General features: G+C 38.3%; 1 long non-coding RNA gene across 1 annotated transcript in view; it reads left to right on the plus strand.

Annotated features, from left to right (window-relative positions):
* The window catches only part of LOC139737895 (uncharacterized), a 90,533-nt gene that overhangs the window by 52,384 nt on the left and 16,657 nt on the right, over positions 1-21,492 (plus strand). The window contains exon 2 of the long non-coding RNA XR_011711406.1: positions 10,596-10,687. This is a non-coding gene — a long non-coding RNA (uncharacterized lncRNA). The remainder of the gene's footprint in view (positions 1-10,595; positions 10,688-21,492) is intronic.

Genomic DNA, 21,492 nt, shown 5'->3' on the forward strand with positions numbered 1-21,492 from the left:
GTCATCCCTTTCAATTTTTTATTCACGTTGTGAGTTTCTTGGAGAATGAAAGGGAAGAAATCTGGAGGTAAATTGCCACCTTGTACACCCAAAAGACGTCAAGCCCTCAAGGCATGCCACAAAATGCCCAGCCAGGTCATTTGACGGTCAGAGAAATTACATTGTGTTCCTCTTCCAAATTTTGTTTTGTTTACTGCAACAGTTTGTAGATAATTGCTATCTTTGATTGCACAATTTCCCAACTTTTGACTGTATGGTCGAAGAATGGACATGGTTTAGGGAACATCCCAAACACTTTCTGAATCCTAATTCTGATCTTTGCATAAATTTTCTGCGCATGGGGAAAAATACCCTCATTCTACTCATTGCAATATTTTGCAGTCTTTGTTTCAAAATGTGCAAACAAAATTGTGTTATTCATAAGAAAATTAAGCAGTTTGAATTAATCCCTAATTTATTAAATATTATGGGACTATGGGAGAGGGGATACACACTGAAGTGGGTTGGTTCATCACATATTACAACTGCCCTATGTTGTACAATGTGAATATTATGAATGATGTCAATATGATATTCACATGATGTACTTGTAGGAACCCTCCTTTTTCAGTATGCAATAGGAGATACCCCATAGTATTCAAAGATAAGGAGGAGAGTGAAAAGAATAGCTTTACATGTACAAATGTACCTCCAAATTATGAAATATTTTGAACTTACAACTAGATTTGAGTGTAGATTACTGAATGTAGCATTTTTAGGTGTTTTTGGTAGAAACATTATGACTTACAAAGAGAGAATGACTGTGTTTGGTTTTAGATTCAGAACAACAAGTTCTGGAGTTCTGAATCTGATAATTTTAAAACCAGAAATTTTTGCATGCATTTTAATCTTGTAGTAGAAAAATCAGCAAAGAAAATGGGATTTTGTGAATTTTGCAATAGCAAAGATTGATTCGGAAAATTTGAATGCACATAAAAGTTTTGTCTGCACTAAACGCATGGAATGCAAGAGGCAATTAATGCATGCTGCGAAAGGGCCGCCAGCTCCAATTCGCGAAAATTTCTTGCTTTACAATATTGAAAAATAATGATATTTACAAATTCTAATAGTTTGGTTGAGTGTCAACACTTCAATAATCATAGCAATTACTGCCAGGTTTGAGTGTTGGATCTTTTTTTATGTCAGATTTGAAAAGGAAACCTAGAAAAGATTTAATTACATTTGCATTAAAGCTGTAATTGAGTGACTTGTTTGTATACCTGGTAATATGCAGCTGATTAACAATGGTGACCCTTAAATTGTTATGATATGTAGCTTTACCATGCTAATATATGATAATCCATCAATATGTGTAATGCCATTGACTAAATGACCCGCAAAATTGACTGTAATCATTTCAATATCTTGCCCAGTAGTGCTCTTTGCTGCTCTGCTGTTTTTTATTGTGATTCTGTTCTCTAAAAAACCCATTATTCTAAAGAGAGAGAGAGGAAAAAAAAAAGATACAGAGCTATCGAGCCATTGTCACATAGTTTTGAATTGGAGCTTTATAAGATATTAATTTTCCCAGATTTATTACTTGTGTACTACAATATAAAGCATCATTGCACATATGGAGCATATTAAGACAATAATAATAATAATAATAATAATAATAATAATAATAATAATAATAATAATAATAATAATAATAATAATAATGATAATAATGATAATGATAATGATAATGATAATGATAATGATGATAATAATAATGATAAGTATAATAATGGTATCTAAAGATAGTATCAATTGTCTACTTGGTATACTGGTCTTTCTATTATCATCACCATTGATTGATACTGCATGGGAAAATCACTGTATTATATATGCTATACATTTTTCACAAGTAATTGAGTTCGTGCCTGAGAATCACAGTGAATGAACAAGAAATATTTGTGAGTAATATCCCTTCTTAGGAGAAAAACTAGTGATTTTCCACACTGGATACAATCCACAGCTCATTTGTATTATAGCAATAAATACAGAATATAGTAATATTTTTTGCAAGTTGTTTAATAAAAACAGTGAAATATACAGTGTATGCAGTACAATTGGACAGGAATCAGAAGGAAATTGCTCAATGTTATTGCTTGGATATAGCAACATCATTGACACCACTCTTGGCAATGCCACCAAACTGACCAATGTCCGACCATTTTTGTATGCCAGGTCGCTCCGACCATGGGATATAGCGGGACAAATGAGGAAAAACTATATTTAGGTTACCGTTGATTGGCATCGACGGATTGTGTAGTAAGAGCCTTGGATTGATTTCTCTTTGCATCTAAATGAGAGAGTGTGTGTTGGCATCTTCGTGAGTTGTCGTGCAGGAATCAGTTGAACACAGAGTCATTGCACTATTCTACTCAAGATAAAGCTACCATACCAACCTGTCTGACCAGTGAGATAGATAACTAATGTGCATATTGTTGCCTGACAAGGCCCCATTGTGCAGAAAAAGATGTACTGTACCTGAAGGTACTGTACCTTAGATTTTTTAGTAATTATAACTTTATTGTGCGTGTGCTGTGTCCTAATGAATGCATTGTATACTGATTGTGCTGAAAGGGGTTTGTCGTTGTAACCTAAACTTCACTGCAGCTGTTAATGTTTGCTGAATAGTGCCAGCAGTGTAGTATATCAGCAAATATTCTTTGTGTTTGTTTGGTACTACAATTTTTTTTTCACTAAGAGGGGGCTAAATCTTGTTAGAACTACATGGTTTGAAATATAAATTTCCTGCATTGTACTTTAAAGATCTCCTATTTGTTTACAAAGTGCTGCTGCTGATAAGATGATCTGTTACAAAAAAGAATTATAAAGCAGAATCTGAAGCTAATACTCCTATTGTTTTTGTGGCATGTGTTTTCATGTTCTGTTGATGTATGAACTCTCGCAATTAATGTAAGCTGCAAAGACTTTCAGGTTTTTTTTTTTCTGGAAATCATTTAACATGAAGTGCCTTCCTTTCAGGAAGAAAGTGCCAACCCACATAGTTTATCTGTTTTTGTTTTGTTTGTTTTATTTTTACTTTTGCTCAAAAGATTTATATTAATGCTTTCAATTTATGCAAGATAGAGGAAGTCTCTCCACAGCAGAGCGAGGACTTTGAAGCTGAGTGTCACCTTTGACCTTGAGTAACTGTGCAGTTCTTTCCCTGTGATGCAATTTATATGTCTGGATTTTAGTGCCATTTCGGCAGTCAAAGCCAGTCATGTGCTTTTTTTGCTTGCTGAGCCTTAATGTGAAGGTCAATTGGTCTTTCATTGTCCATTAAGGAATTGATGATTTCACAAGTAGGAAGGATCTCATTGGATGCGATTTTAGAGTGAGCAGAAGGTAGCATTTGTCGTCTGCAATACAACAGACGTGGAAGAGCTTTGCTCGCAAATGCAGAGATGAAAACAAACGAGCAAAAATCCACCAGAGGGTATGCGAACCAAAGCTTAGCCAAACAAAACTGGTGGGATAATGTCGATAGGAATGGGTTTTGCACATATTTGATGACACTATTTCCATCTGTGTCTTTAAATCAATATTTGTATGTAAAATTGGTCAGTGAAATAGGCATGATATATTTCTATGGTGCTTTGCCTCAGAGTTTCAAGTGTGAAGTGTTAGGGCAGTCTGTATTTTGGGGTCGGCTACAAAATAGTGATGAAACATGTCTTGAATGTATTTTACTTTTTTTTTCTATGGTGAAAACACACAAATTGTTTATTCTTAGCTGAAAGATTGTGAAAAGTATAGAATTGTAAAACCCATTCTATCTTAAATTGAATTATATTGAAGAATGACATTTTCAGTTTGTGCAATATTAGGAATGTAAATTGTGTGATTTGAAAACTGATGTGAAAAGTCATCATATGCACATTTGTCCAAAGTTCAAGATGGCTGCCAACCTGTCTGTGAAAACCACCTGCCAGAACCGTTAGATCCTTTCCTTCTTTTTTATTTTGTCATTTTCCCCTCTAAGATAGTAAATACAAAAATTAGACTGTAAAAATGTAACTCGGCATGCAGTCACTTTTAGACTGTGTTATGTGTTTTGTTTGTAAAATATGTATATATTTATCCATTTGGGAAATGAATGCTACAGTACATGAATAATATCACTAGAACTCTATGACTACTTTTATGGTGGTTTGCTTGTATGTATTCTGCACCAGTTATGCAGGGTGTGCATTCTGTCTGGAGATGACATTCATAGGATTCCACAGATGAATGGATAGATTAAGTTGCTGAGGACAATTGCCCTCCAAACAACCTTTTTTGAAGAAAAAAAAAATCCTCAAAACAGGGAAGTTTTTTATCACAAAGCTTTCTCCAGTTAGTCAGAATGACCTGTGTACATGAGATAATCAATACATGTAACCATTGCAGAGATTTCTGGTATCTCACAATGACAGACAAAGGTCATGACCCTTTTCAATCACAGGCCACAGATAGTGCCACATGACATACTTTGTTGCTTGAAATATGTTGTCAGCAAAAAAAAAAAAAAAAAATGAAAAAAAAAATGATGGCATTGTATGCATCCATTGTCATTGTTTAGACCCCCGGACACAAAAATAAGATAGCACATAAATCAGAAAGGAAGGCAAATATTTAGTTCAGACATGTTGCAAAGTGAAGTATAATGATGATGATGATGGTGATAAACTGCATTTCTGTAATACTTATCACCCCAGATATTGTCCCTTTGCACTTTGTAAATATCAACAGAGAAAGGAGTAAAAGGAATGAACAGAAGAGGATCAGGCAAAAACATGCAAATCAATTCAGTGTTGGAAAGCACAGTACCTTAACACAATAATGTGGCTGTGAAACCTGCAATAATGGTTTTCAAGTGTGAAAGATCCAGGGGTCGTGTTTCATAAAACTTGTCATCAGTGACGACTGCCACATTTCTGTGACAAATTTGCTCTTAGCCAATCAGATGCAAGATTTCAGTAGCTTATAACAATTATGACAACTTGTCACCGATAACAAGTTTTATGAAACGGGGCCCAAGTGTGAAAGATCCAGCGAGCAACCTAAATCTAGGTATGAACGTGTCATGCGAGGGAGATCGAGATGATCTATGTGTTTTGATTGTGAATAAGGTTTTTTTTTTGCTTGTAGGGATGGCGGCTGGTTGACAATAGAGAGAAATGGCGGTGTCTGTGTGACAGAGATTCCTGTGTTCCCAAATTGTCATGATTTCTCTCCATAATCACAAATAGCTGGCTAAGATTTGGAGTTGTGAGGGCGTGAATGCCACGAGAGAAATGGAATGGGAGTCACTGTGAAAGCTGTCCGTGTTTGCAAACAGTCAGTTTACGTTGACGGCGCCAACGCTGAGGCGTAAACTGCCTCATCCCCCACATGATCAAAGTTCAAGACAGATGAGTCAAACTTTTGACACAGTCACATATGACCAGCCATCATTTGTAGATGGGTGTGGAAGTTTGATCAGCAGAGCTACCAACTAGTATGTTTTTGAAGATACTTATCATGATTTTACTTCAGAAAAAAAAGAAGAAAATGTATAACATTTTTGAATGAGAAATGTGTTTCTGCTGAAATTGGATACACATTGTACTGTGGACTAGCTTTTGAACAGATCCAAATATAGACAACCGTGTCAGTGTTGATGGCCCGAATTCACGAAGGTGGTACAAATGAAACCATGGTTTAAACCATGGAGCACCAAGTGTCGCATGGAATATTTCGTTACAAAATTGGTCATTTTGTCGACAAAATGACCGTTTCGTTAACAAAATTATCATTTCGTAGACGAAATGTGCATTTAGTTACAAAATGTTGTCATTTCGTTACAAAATAATCATTTCATCGACGAAATGACTGATTTCGTAACGAAATATTCCATGCGACACTTGGTGCTCCATGGTTTAAACCATGGTTTCATTTGTACCACCTTCGTGAATTCGGGCCAATGAGTTCAAATGCATTGAAACTCTCATGTGTTATAACAAGCCATGCAGTATAAACTGTAAAACCAGAAACATTTGCAGCATGAAACTTGCATGCATTGGAGCTGACAGCCTTTTTTGCGGCATGAAATTTTTATGAATTGGAACCAATGGCCTTTTTTGTGGCTTGACATTTTCGTGAATACTGGCATTTTACTTTCACAAATGTGGGCTTCTAGTGAAATTCGTGAAAGTTTCATGCACACAAAAATTCATGATTTTACAGTTTGCCGTGAATGTTTAGCAGTGTGAAAGTTGTTCCTTGTTATCGAACAGGAGGATAAATGTTTCTGACATGGCAACTTGGACTCGAATGCTTAAATGCCATTTAAAGAAACATAGATTTGAAATGAAGACACTTGGATTTTTTTTTTTATTGGTCAAATGAAATACTGATATGACAATAAACTTGTGCAGATACATTTTATGCCATGGTAAGTCCCTTCTCCAAGTTCACAGTTAATGAACACTTTTAAACTAACAGCTTGCACTAGTTCAATGTTTGAATGAGAGGGCTCTATCTTATCAGATGGATTGGGTCTCTGCAAATTCTGAAATTAATTTGCAAGAAATGAAATCACAGAGCACATTAGGGGTGCTGCAAAAATGTGATGTCTTGGTTGGCAGTAGAGCGAATGATAGGAAAACTTCACCGTCAATGGCTTGACATGACGTGGTTATGTATGGGTGGGGCTAATGGAATGCGTCTGTTCTCATAGCTTAGGTAGTTTGACTTGGTGTTTTAAACTGTTGCTGTGGAGTGCTCCCCTTGCGCTCCCCTCATGCATCTGGAATGTTTGCCAGGCAGTTTGTAGTGGGCTAAAGTTTGTCGGAGTGCAGAACCGAGAGAGACTTGTTCGCAGACTATGTTAATGTATGCAGGGACACCCCTAAAATCAGCTTGTCCCTGATCAGGGAATAGAATACCTGTTCAGTCTTACCAGCATCCTGTCACTCCATCTACCAATCTTCCTCTGTCTGTCTGTCTGTCCCTCTATATACATGTCTGTCTGTTTACATGGTCCCACTGATCTATTCTTCCATCTCTGATTCATCTATCTGTACTCATCTACCTGTCAGTCTGTCTTTGCCACCTTCTGTCAATCCATCTGTCTCATATACTGTGATCCCATTTCCTTTTTTGTATTATTTATCATTCCCTCTTAATAAATCTTGTCCTTTTTTTCTATCAGTGCCTTTTCTTGTGTTCTCTGTCAGTCGTTCTCTCCTTCTTTTCTTTGTTGCACATGCTATAGGTCTATCCATTTATATTGTCCTACCAATCTATCCATCCATCTCATCATTCACCTATCTACTCCCCATCTATCTATCTATCTATCCTTCTTTGCCTTCTTCAGTCTATCGCTCTGTCCATTCTTCAGTCTATCCATCTCTCCATGGTGCAATTTGTATTGTTAATATCCTTTTCTTCTTTAGGACTTCTTTTTAATCATGCTCTGTCATGTCTATCTTGTGCTTTATCTTTCCTTCTCTCTCTCAGTCCTTCTGTTTCCTCATCCTCTCCATGGCGCAACGGGTGAAATGCCTGTGTCATGTTTGATGCCGGGGAACAGCAGCACCACAAAGGCCTAGAAGCGGCTGCCGGGAGGTAATTAAAAACCTCAGTCACGTATGTATGTGTACATCAAGGCATATGGGGAGATGGATTTATCAGGTGTTTGCATGGCGCTATGAGTGTGAGAAGACAATCCAGCCAGATTGAGTTAACATTGTCGGGGGTGACAATGAAGGGGGTTGAAGCCGATGGAATAAGGCACGGTGCTGCGTACCCATGCAGGCATGTACGTCACGTCTGGATCATGGTGTATGCCGTGACACAACCGGTTGTGTGTAGAATGCGGAGTGGCGTAAAATGCATTATCGTATATATACATGTAGCATGGCTTCTAACAGGATGGTTTACTTCGTGAAATCTGGGTGCATTTTCCTCCATGGGATAAGCACTTTGCTATTCAGTTCACCTGCTGCAGTTGGACTAAATGCACTTCATTTAACTGGACTCTAGTTCACCAGTATGATGTGCTGCTATGTTGGGCAAAAATATGGCAAGCTGTCCAGCTGTTTGAAGTAACCTTTCCCTGAAGGCTTGTAATAAAATAAGGAAATATTAGCAAAGTTGTCTATCCATCCATTGATGGAAGGATGAAACAAAAAGAGGAGATGGAAAGTAAACTGAAATAATGTGATTTTTAGAATAGAAAATAATTAATATTACATTTGCTCTTGATGTGATTAAAACAAAATAATTTGCTCGTTGTAGTGTCTGTCCAAAATCAATCAGTTCTGCATGTCAGGAAAGAATCAATGTCAGACTTTATTCTTTCAGAAAGGTGAGAGCAAAGTAAATTTGGTGCTTGAATCCCAGAGCTGACTTCTGACAGAAATCAACAGTGATGAGAGAGGAGTCAGATGTATAGCAGAGTTTATTGATGGGGTGCAAATAATGGCTTGTTTTTTCCTCTCTTTGTAGATAGAAGTGTTTATCCTGTGATCCAGTGAGATGGATGAAGTTGATTTGCATGTTGTTTTTTTATATTTTGATATGAACTTACTCTTTCAAATTCTTTGAAGAATGTCATTATTAAGACATCAGTCATTATGGATTTGGACGAAAATTTCCTATAATACGATGAACATATTGCAATCATTCATTAGCTGTTTTGAGCTGGGAAAGCTAAAAAAAAATAGAAAAATGTTGGAATTGAGTTGTAAATCTGCTACTCAGTGATGGATTCCTTCCATTACCATACCAACAGACAGTGGCTTATCAGTTAGCCAAGGTGAGGTCACATGTACATATCTACAAACTGAACATGTTGCTACTACTAAAACTAGTTGTTTATATGGCAGAGTAGTGCAATGTAGGATTTTGAGGCACACATTGCAATTACTCGGGTTTTAATGACTAAAAGCAAAACGAGTTCAAAAGCTCCCTTTGAGATTGAGAGAATACAGACACATGCACACACACACACACACACACACACACACACACACACACACACACACACACACAAATGGTTCTGTAGGTAATATAGCACTTATAAATAAGCTTCGTTGTGATGTGCAAAAATTGCTGTACAATTACATGTGAGGAAGAGAAACGTGTTACCTTGTAGAATTGTTCTATGTACGTGTTTGCAGAGTTTGCAATAAAAGCAAACATTAAAATTTACCTCAGTAGCAATGTATGCCTTTTCTTTCAGCTGTTACAGACAGGATATAATTTGTGGGATTTGATAAACACTCAGTGTATATTCCCTCATAAGTCACCTCAAAGCATCAATATATGTATAGCACTCCACTCCTGTACGATTCCATTGCATAATTACAATCATACATTTCAAGGTAGCGAATCTCATTTATTGATGCCATTGAAGTATGCACTTCTCTTCAAATTATGTGTCATCCGGAAATAAAACTGTGATACAGTGCTGCTGGGAGAGTCTTAGATTAGGGGGATTTAGAAGGGATGGTGATCCTCCACATCATTTTGTGAGGGGATGCAGGGATTTGGTTGCCCATGACAACGGCATCCCTGTCCCAATTCCCTCTATTGTCAACCTGCTCCACAATGCATATTTGATGTGTAAAGGATTCTTATGTCACATCATTGCTCTGTTTATGACAATGTGGCTGGCCAAATGCATGTCAACCATTATTGTGTCAAGCTGTCTCTGGCATGCTTAGTGCATTTTGTAGCTGGGGAAATTAGAGCTTTTTTGTGTGTGCTATGTGTACAAAGAAGGTGATGTGTATTGTCTGAGAATGATTTAAGGGCTGACAGGAGGATTTTGTTTCTTTTGTTTTTACATGTGGAGTTAATGTTAATCACAAAAAAAAAATTTGAGCCTTTTTTCTGTCTGTCTCTCGCTGTTTGTTTATATGCACCTACCTATGGACATATACATAACATAATATCATGTATTACAAATCAATAGATTGTTTGATGCATGGTTGATATCATATTGCATGTAAGACCATCGGTTCCTAATCATCAAATTAGATGGAGTGATTGTCACAAAAAGTGGACAAAAAAGAACAGGGTAGTAATACAAAATCAACTTGTCCCTCATCAAGACAGGAAACTAGACTGTGATGGACAGAAGACTTTCTCTTAACTTGCATTGCATCGAGTGTGATAGGACAGCTTACAGCTTGAATATCTGTTGCAACACATGCAGTAATTAAGTTTATGGGGAGGAGAGAGAGCCCCATGGGGAAACTGCATGCGAAAGCTGCAGGTAAAGCAGTGTTGTGTTTTGGGGAGAATAGTGGAACAACTCGATCCGCATGATTGCTGTAACTTATCTCATCTCCCCAGAGGTATGGAGGAGTCCCCACCACCGCTGTAGTACAAGTCTATACATATTGCTTGCTATGTCTGAGTGTAATTGTGGTGTTTGAATTGCTTACCTGTTGTTGTTTAGCAAGAATAGAGAGAGAGAAAAAAAAGAACAAACTAGACAGAGGGGGTGAGATGTTAGAGAAAATGGAGAAATGTTGTGTACTGAATGAAAATATTTTCTTTTTCCTGCTTCTTTTTCATTATTACAGATTTGGTCAGTTGGTTTTCACTTGTCGTACCGAGGGTGAATGTCCCAAGTTCTTTTCCTGTATCCTTTGCCGGAGCTAAGGTGCTTACGGAGGTAAGTGCCTCATTTTGTCATGGATTGTGAGCTGGTGTGAAAGTGTAATTGAGAGGAAAATATTGACAGTTATTAAAGCGAGCTAGAGAGCAATTTGGTAAAGTGTCGGACAATATTGCTGGAACCCGCCATATCCTATGCCATTATTTCCACTACCCGTGCTGCCATCATCATCATCATCATCACTACCACTACCACATCCTTTCATTATTATCACCACTACCATTACCACCATCATCATTATCCTCTTTATCACGATTATCATTTAAGACTTGGGGGGCTGAAATTGATGTCTTAGTCATAATGACCTAGAGACTTAGACACTGTTGATAAATGCATCAATAGCCATATGCTCAGTGCATTAAAATGCTGTACAGGAAGATTCTTCTTGCAAGTGTATGAAGAAATTGAAGACCTCTACCAGAGCTGATGTGTAATTATGTAATCTCCCATTGTGCTTCCTCCTAATCAGTGAGAAAGTGTAATCTCTGAAGTGAATGAATAAATAAATGGATAATTCACACACCATTAGATATGACCAATTACAAATGTGATGTCACTGTTGTATGACCGAGGCAAGTAACATGTACGTCATGGTGCCCTTAGCAACAGTACCATGTTATATGGCTTAATCTCAGTGTGGTATGAATATTCTAAGCATTCGAAAAATCAAATTTCACATCATCATCAAGTAGACTTTGAGAAATAAGAGTAAAGTCGGACACACTGAATTGTGGCCATTTTATCAAAACTGGACATGAAATGAAGTCATGGAAATTTGCGTGGAACAACACAGTATGCAAATGAGAACAAACTATGATGTAATCATCTCTCGGTTCTCCAATTTGTTTCTTGGAAAAGAGGAAAATATCATGTTTTGGGATGATAGATTAGCACATCTACTATTCCTAACCCCGAAATTTATTATTTGCTGGCTATTACAAGGATACAATAAATTTGTGTGAAAAGCTTAACTTTTTTTCTTCTAAATTTCATGTCCCCCCTAAAAAGGAAATTAGTAATGAAGGTTTATGTAAAGCTTAGTGTGAGTCTCACGAGGAAAAGTCATTCTTGCTTTCAAACTACATAAATATTGCTCCTAAACTGTAATAACACTGCTCCTAAACTGTAATATAAACACTGCTATGTGAAAACATGTGAAACTTAAACATCCCTAAACAAAAACAACTTACACATGGTATAGAATTGCACTTTTAACTTTCACATATCTGTAACTTTCTTTTCTCTCTCTGCCTCCCTTTGATATGATTATTTTTTTATATGTAATATTCATTTCAATATGGTAGAAAAAAACAACCACTATCAGCCTTAGGGTTATTTTTCATTGAGTCTTTATAGCCGTTGACAGCATACAGTAAAGCAACAAATGATACGTTATAAATCATAACATTCACAACAAGAGAAAGAACGGTGTGAAGGAACAACAGGAGATTAGCATGAAATGAAAGAAGGGCCTATTTACAGCAACAAAAAAAAAAAAATTGAAGGAGCAGCATTATTATTCATTGATCATGTCATGTGAAATCAGGTAAACAAACAGAATTTAAAGGAAACGCAAAAACTATATTAGAATGAAATATTTTTGTTTTATACAGATCTCAATCTACCTCATAAAATGCAGTTCGGAATATGATGTGTTCAATGTTTGACATAAGTCGATTTAACTTGGTTTCACATCTGTGAGTCTACCATATATATATCTATATCTAGGTGGTAGATACATATGTTGTATCTATGACGGGTTCCTACTTCCCTTAGCAGAAGAAATGTGTGTGGAACAAGCATTCACGATATTTGAGATTGTGAATGATGGCAAGTCAGGGGGAGCAGACGCGGGGAAGAGAAACGTAGCTCCGGGTCGTGAATGAAATATACGGAATATGGTGTCCATATCTCATTTGACAGCTGTAGGCATGAATTTCCCCGGCTTTCGAAATCCCAGACTTATCTGCTCAATAAATCAATGTGAGCAGAAGACATCATGCAATGCAATAAATGGGCCCACTTGTAGTTCTGAATCACAGACCTTTGCATCTCTGCTCAGTTTGTGTAGCTGAGGTATGGTAATCCTTTAAAAATGCTTGGTTGGTACACTAATGTATCTGGTACAGGGTGACAATAAGAAGGAATAAAAATGCAGATATATGTATTTTACTGGCAAAGGAGAGATTAGAGTGTACTAACTTGTAGTGACTGTCTTCCTATGTCGTTTGGAATATAGGGAAGGAGGAGCTGGAGAGAATTTAAGAATGAGATAGATTACTTGAAATCTTTGAAAATTCTTTGAAAATCAGCCCTAACTATGACTGAAAGGGCAATCCTTCCCATGAGCAGGGAATGAATAAATAAAAAAAAAAAGATTAAAAAAAACTCCCTCATATCGAAGTATTACATGTTGACTAAGTCAATATCTTATGTAGATAACAATGCATGCTCATTGTAAATGGTGTCGTGCACCAGTGCTTGCTGTGGATATCCTAAGGTTCATGCACCCTTTCCCCCCACCCTTTTTTTCCCCTGTGGGACCTAATCCTTCGCACTTTTGGATATTGATGTATTGGGAGATGTGTGAATTTTTCATTCATTATATCACCTGTTGCTGTTATAGTATAGATTTATTCAGTGTATTGTAGTTTAGTGTAGTGTCACAGTCATAGAGGAGAGGAAAAATTATGAGATTGCACCTTGTATCTGGAAGGCCTCACTTGAACAATGATAAATGCCAAATGGTCAAAACAATGAATAAATGTTTAATATATATGATTATATAAAGAGAGAGATTATTTTGTGTTTATACATGTGTACATATATATATATATATATATGTATATATATATGTGTGTGTGTTTGTGTGTGTGTGTGTGTGGAGAGAGAGAGAGAGAAAGAGAGAGAGAGATGGATAGGTATAGATATATAATGTTATGTTATAACATATTGTATAAGATATATAATATTTTGTGTTGATGCGTTCCGTGAGTGTGTGTATAATGTGATGTAGTAGCTCTCTCTTCTCTCATTAAGTTAGCCTGCAGTTACTCCATATAATTGATTGTGTAAATGGAGTGCATGTCTTTGTGAAGCTGGAATGTTAGTGTCCCACAATGTCCCCACAATGCCCCCACAATGCCCCCACAATGCCCCTGTAAGTGTGCTTGTGTTTGTGCAGTCTTTCTGATGGCACGGCTGGCAGCTTTCAAGGTGTTATTTCACTTAACCACGGATCACTTGGTGGAAACGGTGGGCTCCTAACCGGGAATGAAAACAGCGCGGTGTCAATGTCACATCAGTGTAGAAGCCGCATTTAGAACTTCTAAAAGCTTTAAGCACTCATTGTGACGCAGCATCTGTAGGCGGTGGCCCTCCAAGGCAAAGTGAACCAATAGCAGTGTCGCACTCTAGTGCCTCATATCAAGAGATAAACTTTCCATTGAAATTGTGTTTACGCATTTACAAACCGGGTGCCAAAGCAGCCATCAGTGAGCCCAAATAGCCAAATTGTGAGGTACAATGTGGGATTTCGTCTATGCAAATCCTGATATTGTTCCACAGTGTTTGTATCACAAATAATATATTACTGTACACCATATATCAAGATTTTAAAGAAAGGCACAGTCATGGACATCCTTTAGTGGAGTGAGTTTGAATTTTTTTGTGTAGAAAATATCTGTGATATAACGAGGGGTGTATCTGTCATATAGCAAACACAAAGTGCTGTAGGAATTTTTGAAGAAAGAAGATTTGTAGATAAGTGTAGTTATTAATCTCTTCTATTTTTAGTAATATAAGATCTTTGGAAGAGACAGTCATGACAATGCCATACACGTGTCATCTTAAGATGTAATAGTAGGTAGGATGATCAAAAGGGGGCAGTTTCCTGGGAGACAACCCCATACAGGGCTTCACTCTTGTCTGATTATACCAGGAGCAGAAGGCATCAGCTCTTCAAATTTTGATGCTGATTACTACGGGGCAAACCCTTATTACCCCCAAATGTTCCATTGCCACAGAGTTATTATTATTGCCGAGTAAGACATCACCGTGGCATCCTATCAGGTTTCGGCGCGCGGGGGCCATGTCCACCGCCCCTCATTCTATTGCCTTGATGGTTTCGCCAGTGGCCTGTGTGCCCAGTCAAGTACAAATTCCATTAGCTCGCAAGCGTGCATGCTGTATTATCCCTCTTGTGTTGCAAACCCATCATGTGCTGAATAATTGACTGTGACTGTAAGCTGGGGGTTTTGGCAGCAGCTGTGTGCTGTGCGCTTTTTAGGTGCAAAACCTCCTATCTCCTCTCCCTGCGCATTCTGAGTCTCTGGCATTTAAGGCCGCAGGTCCATATCACCGGGTCACTCGGTTGGAGCGAGAAAATCAGACCTTTAGTCTCTATCTCTAGTATAGTCCAGTACTGGACTTCTATGTCCGATGATTAGAACTGTCCCACAGGGTGCCTATGACCCACTTTGCAGATGACATGTGCTCTGGAGGTGGGAATCATTTTGACTTTTAAAGGCAGGATAAATAAGGTAGATTCATAAGGCAACTCCTAACCCTGATTTTTACTCAAGAGTCCTCTGTAGTGATCATTTCTCAAAGTGTATTCAAGAAAAGATGAGATAGATAGATAGAGAGAGAGAAAGAAAGGAGAGAAAGAAAAGAAGAGAAAGGGAGGAAGAAAAAGAAAGAGGAGCGTAGAGTAGCAGTAGAAGGAAGAGAACTTGTTTGACTTTTACTGTACCAACTTGTACTTGACTCCAATTAGAAAAAAAAAAAGTACATCTTGTCAGTGTGTTTCTCCAGTGTTTCCTAGTCTTACTTTTTCACTTCCCCTTCCTTCCCATTAGCCCCCCCCCCCCCACCATCTCCACTCATCTTGGGATCAGGGGTGTGTATATATTCACGTGCAGGGTTATCCCGCCCCGAGTGTATATTTACATGCATGTCGGATGCGAGCGTGCATCTCCTGCACAAGGGTTCAACTGGTGGCGGGGGTATTGCGTGAATTAGATGCACACAAGCATCCATCTTCCCATGGCTGGAGCCGCGGTTGCCCCGATCCCATTATTCCAATTTCTGCTCTTTTTTTCCCCCCCTCTTCGTCTTCAGGAGAGGTGGATCTTACCGGTATTGTCTAGGGTGCCGAGCGTACATGTGTGTGTGCGCGATTATCCCAGAGGTGGCATTTTTGCAAACGTTGGGAGGAAGGTCACAGCGCTTAGTGGCTGGATATCGCGGTGCATGGCTATGAATTGTGATTTCGGAGAGTGGAAGCGCCGGCATTGGGTGAGAATTGGTTTAAGCTTATTAAGTTTTGCTTTGCTGTGTCAGTTTCTCGGCAATGGCACTGCAGGTATCGTGTAGTCCCTGCATCATGCCTGCAGATCTGAAGTCTGAATGTATGTTTGTCACTCTGTGGGTTTGCTTGTCTGTGCTTTAATTCATTTTCTCAGAATCTCTGTAGGATTGATACTGGAAATGGGTCAGCAAAACTTCAAAGAGTACATTTTTTTTTTTTTGAGAGGATGAGATATCGTGTAGAGTGAACTAAAGTGGGCAATATCAAAAGGGGTCAAAGGTCATATTCAAATTTGTAAGTCACACCCGTTACTGAAAATGAATTGGATTGTGTGCTTTTGTACAACAGTTTGTAAGCAAAGCTTTTTTCCTTTTAATGTACTCACCGATAGTTCAGTTTTACTTGTGAATAATTTTAGCACCCCTGTCGAGTATCTTCTGTGATGCTTTTGTATCAACATGGATGTCAGAACCTCTATTCCATATTTGTCCTGGTAGATTATTGCTTCTCACAATTAGCCCACATTCTTGTCTCTGAAGGAATCTACCATACGCATGATTTTCATAATGTCCTTCAAAGATATCATTCATGATCAGTGGCCACGAGATTGATTAGAGCGTACGTTGTGTGAAATTCACGTACATGTAGTGATGATCATTTGCGTGTGATCACTTTAGGATCGCAGTGAGGTGAATGATAATGTCAGTCAACTGTGTCATGTGGGATATGTGAATGGAATATCAAATGACACATTCTGTCTTTTCCCAATCGCAAATTATGATCTAGGTTGTGGCGTGTGCACTCTCAGTTTTCTGATTTGAGGAAGCTAGAATTGTGGCGGTAGCGTTTTGCTGTACTTCTCCCATCACTGGTGCAGGTAATTTCCCCTTTTTGCTAGTAATGAATTAATGTAGTCTGTGATTGAAATCAAATGGCCGTGCCTCCTCACTGACCAGAACTTGAATACTCCATGATCCGAAGGTCGCCCATGCAACGGCAGAAGTTAAGTGACACACGGCTTGCTGTAATCAAGGTGGTTTATTGAAGCAGCCAGGCTCGATTAGGGGGTCTTTTCTTCAAACTGTCTTTTCATTGGAGGACATATAATGTAGGCTTCTTTCATCTCATTACTGCAAGTTCATGTGAGTTAATCTCTTAGGAAAGGTCCATTATCTTTTGTAAGACATTAAAATTCATGGATATTTTATGTAATACATTTTCTTTTAAAAGTGATTTGTGGAATTAAGATGAAACCAGAAGTGAAAGCCCCCTTTTAACTGTGAATGTGGGGAACCCGGTTGATTAGTTGCAGCTATAGCATCAATTGAGTGAAACTGATCTTGTATTCATGCAGGTGCTGCTGTTGTAAGCACTAGAAAAACTATTCTTTTATTTTTTATTTTTTGGTCTTAATTGTGTTTTGGTAGTCCTGTGAGCACATTCTGTGCATGACCGTCATATATGCTTGTATTCTTGTCAGTTTATATTACATCACTGCCTATAGTGTGTATGGATGATTTAATCCAAGAAAGAATCAATGTATGGCTCCGATTTGGTCTGCATTCTTATCCAAGTGATAGCAGGGTCATTTTTCTTGCAGATTTTCAGTCAGTTGTTTGGATATTGATTGCTTACCTTGAACTAATAAGCCTTTTACTGGGAATTGCTGCCCCAAAAATCGGAAATAAAGTTAGCCCTGCCATGTCTTTAAAATACCCTTGTGTAGTCACATCCTTACTGTTCTTAGGAGAATCCTCAAAATATGTGTACCTTTTATTTTGGTGTAATATACGTACTTTGTGTACGTACTCGGACACTTAGCAATTAATATCATGCATAGATGCTTATTATTATCATCATCATTTTTATGGTGATGATGATGAGGATTATCATCATCATCATCATTATCATTATCATAATTTTATCATTATGATTATATATTATTATCATTTTCATCTTTGCTGACCCACTTACCAACATGGTGAGGCAAACCTTGTTGTTGTTGTTATTGTGTGTGTGTGTGTTGTTGTTGTTGTTTTTTTGGGGGTGGGCAAGATAATGTGATGTTGTCTGATCCTTACATCGCCCATCTGTCAGGGAGTGATACATCCATAATATTTCATTATCCAGGTTGTCATATTCACTCTCCCCTCATAGTTGGGATTGGCCCAATGCCTCTTTTGCACAAACACAATCCCCCCCACCCCCCCCCCCCCCCATGACACAGTTATTTTCCAGCCAATCAGTGCAGCGATGTAAGACCTTCAAACTCCCGACTTGAGATGATTGGCTATAGGAGAGACTGGCATTTGTGCACCTGTCCCGAATATCACAGGAGCACAGTAAACTCACATGCAGACAGTCGGTTTAATGGGAGACAGACTGAGAGACTGTGGGTAATAATGATGCTTATCGCAATTTCAAATCTTGGACTTGATGAAGAAAGATGATCCCTGCCCCCTTAGGTGCATGGGAAAAATGGGAACGTGCACAAAGCATGCATAGAGATAAAAACAAACGGCAGTCATGGTAGAGGCAACAGACATGCTCAGGGTACAGAAATGTGATCACATGAATCCTTAAGCAATTTTTCTCCCCATCTGATCTGATCGTACACATTGATATTAAGAATAAAATCAAGTTGTGCCAGAATGGGAAGTAAATCTGATGGTTGCAGCAATGCAGTATAAAGTAATATTTGACCGACCTACTTATTGGCTTAGTAGACAATGGTAGGAGTAAATAGGGAAACTAAAAAAAAAAAAAAGAGGTCATTATGATGATAAGGAAAAACTGAGAAATGACATGATGTACAGTAGACAGAGCACATGAAAAAGAAAAGGGAATGTTATGGGTGTCCTGCAGTGTTAAAGGTGCATGGTCCAGGTGTTTTACTCAAATGCGTACGCGGGCGCACGGTGCAAGTTTCCTGGAGACCTACGCTATCGACTCCTCTTTAGGGCTTACGCTGTGGCCCACTTCCCCGAGTCCGAAGAAGTCCGATCCACTGTAGTCAGTGGTCCGATCACAGTTTGGCTCATGATTCGGCTGAGGGGGATGACAGCTTTAGCAAACTTCTTTTGTGATGCCATAATAAGAAGCACATATGCACGCACCCTGGCATTACTACAGACTGCGCGATGCGCACAGAAGACAATGAAGGCAACGTTACTTAGCAACACCTACGCACTTTACGCACTTTACTCTTGATGACAGCTCAACTTCGGTAATCTTCGTATCAATGCTAACGGTGATCGGCAGTATCATCAACAGCGCCCTCTACACTGCGGGGACTATGCACCTTTAAGTCCTATACTGTAAGTATTCATGACTGGCGATGGTACACAATGAGTTATATCAGGAGGTGGATGCAGAAAAATAGGCCATATGCAAAATGTATGAGAGCACTATTTGAAGAAAATAAACGGGTATTTTCTAATCTGTGCCGTTTAAGTTGAGAAAATACTATACTTCAAATAAGGAGGGAAATATGGTAATAATGCACAGGTTTTTATTGCAACTGGGCAAGTTTGAATCATGTACAGGTGTTTTTCTCCTGTGGGTTATAAGAGCTCACCTCCCAAGTGTACTGCAAAGATTTAAAGTTGAACTATTCTGAATGCTCTATATTTTGAGAGACAATGGTGATTTCACAAAGTATGAACACAGTGCAGTCAATTAAACAGTAGCACTGTTGAATAGAAAACAAGGAGATATTTACAAAGTTGTTATTATCATTTTTAAATTTCTCCCAGCACAGATGAGTATCTTGGAGTTGAGATGTAAACTGCCCACTTGGTTGCTGGAATACCCTTTTAGCCTATTTCCAGTCTGAATATAAAGCTTGTACCATGCCTAATGCATGCTGCACTTGATAAATCAAATTTGTAACAGAGTATGACATGCATTGTATACCTAATAAAGCTGCCTCAGAATGGACAGCGGCTGAGTAATGTAACTCCAAGCTCTATGTATTAGATGTTGATCATCTTTATTTTTCAGACTCGGAAGTCAATAAAGACAGTTACGTTAAACTCAGGTTCGTGACACAGAAATGTAATTTGCTCAACATTGCATTCTGTCATAATCAGGGTACGGTCATGCAGTATTGGTAGGAAATATAAACAATCAGATAATCAATATCCCTTTGAATAGCTTTTTCCACATTTTTGTGCTAAAATAACTATTTCTGATTCATACTTCAGTGTGACAATTTGCCACAGGAATATTAAATAGAAGTAAACGATTCCTAGTTGTTGAGAGAAAAAAAAATCAGATAAAATATCAGATGTAATGAATGAGATTTCAAGGATGCACAGAGCTGTGTGTTGAGAGAACAGGGTACCGGTAGTTTGAAAATAAATGAAGGACTGCATGCATCTTCCATTCCTTCCTATTCACGGACTTGGCAAATGCCTACTTACTGGCATCCATTGCCCGTGCGCTCAGATGGTGGCCCAAAACGTGCTTAATGCACCATTTTCTCTGCCCCGCGTCCGTGCCGGGGAACACGAGCCAATTGTGCAAATACGGCTCACGTCGGACGTTTTTGCAGACAGAGAGAAATGTGGAAGGGAGGATGATGGCACGCAGTGTACAAACGGGAACGGAGTGTGGAACGGTTTTGACCCTGTTCATGCCACTGGGAAATCTAAGCATTGCACACTTCCTGCAAACTTATGAGGATCTCCTCTTTCCCCGTCTCCTTCACTGTCCTCTTGTTGTTTATAGACAGTGAGATGGTGAAACATAAATGCATCACCAAACATGTATGCCTTGGAACTTGCCAAGGTCGATGCTGTCTCCTTGTATGGTTTCAGTAAACAAGACCAATATATTGGTCACAGTCAGAGAAAGCAGTGACAGTTAAATACCTACATATTGTAATGAGTAGTGTGGCTGGAAGAAAATGAACGTCAAAGTTATACCGTACAGGATATGAAGAGATGTTGTGTAACTGCTAAGCCACGTAGGGAGTCAGAATGGTTATGTGTGTGATGGAGTTTTCTCTGTGTTGTAGGCCTATATTGACTGCACTGTGCCATATTATATACAATGTATTTGACAAGTAAAGTTGGTTACATTTCGTTACTCTGAAGCTCCAGTTATTTGAAAATGAAATAAGGTTTGATAATCTGAAGATATCATAAGGTTCGAAATCTTAAAATTACATTTAGGTTTGTTTTTCCATAGGTTTGTTAAATCAGAAAATGAAAAAAAGGTTAGTAATTCTGAAGGTTCATTACTACACATTGTTTATGTTTTTGGATTAACAAACCTTCAGAATGACGAACCATATTTCATTTTTGGAATTACGAGCCTTTGGATTAAAGAACCTTCCAAATAATGCCACAGATCTTTGGGTTAATGAACACTTTTTCATTTTCATGTTAACAAACCTCTATGTAAGGGGGATTTGCGTATTTTTGGATTAACGAACCTTTGGCATGTTGAACATCACCTGTTATATTTTGCAAATTGGGACTTGTGA

The sequence above is a fragment of the Diadema antillarum genome, unplaced genomic scaffold (genome assembly GCF_040938485.1).
Source record: "Diadema antillarum isolate AM-2024a unplaced genomic scaffold, OU_Dant_1.0 seq00000712_RagTag, whole genome shotgun sequence".
Lineage (NCBI taxonomy): Eukaryota > Metazoa > Echinodermata > Echinoidea > Diadematoida > Diadematidae > Diadema > Diadema antillarum.